The sequence below is a fragment of the Arachis hypogaea genome, chromosome 5 (assembly GCF_003086295.3).
Source record: "Arachis hypogaea cultivar Tifrunner chromosome 5, arahy.Tifrunner.gnm2.J5K5, whole genome shotgun sequence".
Lineage (NCBI taxonomy): Eukaryota > Viridiplantae > Streptophyta > Magnoliopsida > Fabales > Fabaceae > Arachis > Arachis hypogaea.
This window is the reverse complement of record NC_092040.1, coordinates 9872817-9876243: the sequence shown is the minus strand read 5'-3', so window position 1 is coordinate 9876243 and position 3427 is coordinate 9872817. Positions and strand designations below refer to the sequence as shown.

Genomic DNA, 3427 nt, shown 5'->3' with positions numbered 1-3427 from the left:
TTTTTATAAAAAATTTAAAGATATTTAATTTAGATGGTATAATTCGATCGGATCAAATTGAGTCTAATAATTATAATACAGACAATTAAGTTATTATTGTTGCTATAATAAATCAATTTTGTTAATAAAAAAATAAATTTAAAACGTGCAAGGGATAGGTAACACGTGTCGATCATTCCGTCACTCACTCCTCGCCAGTCGCCACCACTTGAGCAAGTGCGCCTCCTTTGGACAAAGCTTCCACCGCACTTCGCTGTATGGCTTTCACTCCCTCCCTTATAGGGTTCTTCTTCTTCACCTTATTACAATCTTCTTCAACCACCATGATCTCCCTCACCACGCTCGCGATCTCATCCCTGTCCACCACCTTCTTGGTCGGCAGAACCCTTGGCCTCACAGCCACCCCGAGCTCCTCCACGAACAGCGTTGCGTTCATCCTCTGCTCGGCGTAGAGAGGCCAAGCAATCATGGGCACCCCGTTAGTAATGCTTTCAAGAGCGGAATTCCAGCCACAGTGCGATAAAAAGCCACCAACGGAAGGGTGCCTCAAAATATCAACTTGTGGGCCCCATTCCGAAACCAAAACGCCAACGTTGTACGTCCTCGACGAGAACCCTTCCGGCAAGTACTTTGACAGCTTACTGCCGCCTTCATCGCGGCCATCACTCCCAGTGGTGAAAAAAGCTGCGTCCGCAGCGTCTATGGGTGCGCGAAGCACCCAAATAAACCTCTGGCCGCTCAGCTCTAAACCCCAAGCCAGCTCTGTCATTTGCTCACACGACATCGTTCCACCGCTCCCAAATGACACGTATATCACCGATTCCTCCGGTTGACCGTCGAGCCAATGCGTGAGCCATTCAATCCCTTGACTCATTTCTGAATCGGGCAGCCTTACTAGGGGCCCCACAGCATAGACCGGAGCCTTCAGGATCCCACCCAATAAGTTTCTGTTTCTCAGTGATTCAAGATCTTTCTGTTGAAGAGTCTCCCAAGTGTTCACCAGCACCCCGTCACCTATATCATTAACTAATCGGTTTAAAACAGTAATCTATTATTTTATACAAGGTTTTGGCATGTCTATACAAATATTTTGTCAATCATCAAACATTTAAAATGGACACTACTCATATAATTATAGCAAAAAAATGTTTTTTTAACTTTTTGTTTGGACACAGTTAAAAAATATATTCTAAAAACATAGATTAATAATAAAAATATAAATTATGAATAAAATAAAAAATTAAAAAAATAATTATACTAATAATTCTAAATGATATTAATTAAAATATATTAAATTTCTTGATTAATATAAATTTTTTTAAAATCTCAATTTTATAATAATTTTTTAAAAAATTTTAAAAATAAATAAAAATGATTAGACTTAAAAATAGAATAATTAACAATAATAATTGATAGATTAAAATATAAATTTTTAAAAATAAAAATATTTAAAAAATTATAAATAAAAAATCAACTCATAAAAAATTATTAAATTCGTAAAATAAAAAATATCACAATATAATAAAATGAAAAAAAATATTATAAAATTTATAAAAGTAATAAAAATATAAAATAATTTTCTAATAAGATTATTATTAAAAAATTAAACTTTAAATAAATTAAAAAATTAGTATCAAAATCAAATTAACATATTAAAAATATAGTAATATTTTTTAATAAAGATAACGTTTTTAATCTATATTATATGTCAAAAATTTAATACATGATAATCTCTTTAATAGATAAAAAATGTCTTTATCGTCTGAATTTTTACCATTTAAAATTAAAAATATTTTATAAGGTTGGATAAAGTTTATAAATTTAAAAAAAAATTCTACTATTGGATTCTTAACTAATAACCTTTAATTAATTTGATATAAGGACTACTTAAGAGAACTTTTTATAAAAACTGTCTTTTCTTGATTATTACTTGTTCCTCTTCCTTTTTCAACTTCTTTTAATATTCTTTTTCCCTTTTCTATTCTTCGTCTATACATGTGAATTACAACAATATAGTATACAAACATACATATGAAACAACCAAGTAATAACTTTAAACTTAAATATATATTACTCATAATGTATTTTTATTTTATACTTGTAAAATATTATGAAATTTAGTTAATGAAATATATTTCTATGCTTATTTATTTTATTTCAAATACGAATTGATGCCTTTTTTTTATTTAGGCAATTCTTTTTGTTTATTTATACTAAACATATTTGTCATGAAGTGATTTCTCTTATTTTTAGATATATGTGGTAACTTTCTGCAAAATAGGAAATTTCATAACAATTATAGAGAATATAATGCACGGTATAGTGTCACCTTTGGGTATTCCGTTGCAAAAACCTAGGTATTCTTGGTACTGCTTGTCATTTCGGTCCAACATGGGGTCAACCACGTCTTCGGGTCGAAGCGGAGTGCAACCGGGGATCTGGAATGGTTCTTTCTGGTCAACATATTGACCCTGAACTTGTTTGTCAAGAGTTGGAGCGTATATCAACAAGGAAAGGAACCAAGCATGGGAAGCCACGAACACGTACTTACGCATCTTCAATTCTTCTGCAACACCAAGAGCCTCCGTCCCAAATATGTCTACGATGAGTGCCGAAGGTCGCACCGTGGCCGTGCCTGCCAGTTGGAAAGAGCGTCACGGATGGCAGGGACGCCTTCACGCATCATGACAGAGAGGCGGGTGACGATGGCGGCGTCGGGGTCGATGACAGAGGATATGTCCGGCGGGGGGATTTCTACGATGTCGATGAAACCGCCGGACGTGGCAGTCTTGAGGACGAGTTTTTCAGCGTGTGAGGTATGCGAAGTGAAGGCGATGATGGTGATTTTGAGGTTGTGATGGAAGACGAATCGTTTTCCCAGTTCGATGACTGGTATGAGATGGCCAAGCCCTGGACTTGAAAGTAACACCATGTGCTGCTGATTCTCCATGGCTGTGTCTGAGAGAGATAACTTGAAGAAGAAGAGGGGGTTGGTTGCTTGGTTAATTTGGATAAATCTCTACAAAAATGCTCCCTCCAAACGCTGTATAAATAGGCAAGAAAAACTTTAAGTAGCTGCACTTTTATTAAAATAAATAATTTTATATTATTAAAAATATTAATAATAACTAATTAATTATTACAAATTATAAAATTTATTCCTCCTCCCATTTTTCAATAGCCAATGCCAAGCAGTAGGGGTGTACATGTAGACCGGACCACACTGCCTTTGGCTTAATTTAAATCTGACCTAAAATATAGATCGGATCTAATTTTTAGACCCTAATCCATCTTAAATCCGATGAAACCTACGCATCTTCGGACCGGGTGAAAATCGGATAAAAATCAAGTGAAAATCGAATCTTTGCCATGTAAAAATCAGCTAATCTTCAACCATTATTTCACAATTCACATAGTAAAATTCACT

At 34.4% G+C, this 3427-nt stretch overlaps 1 pseudogene; it reads right to left on the bottom strand.

The window, feature by feature from the left end:
• LOC112800665 (anthocyanidin 3-O-glucosyltransferase 5-like) lies at nucleotides 1–3015 on the bottom strand (annotated as a pseudogene).
• Between the last annotated feature and the right edge of the window lie 412 nt (nucleotides 3016–3427).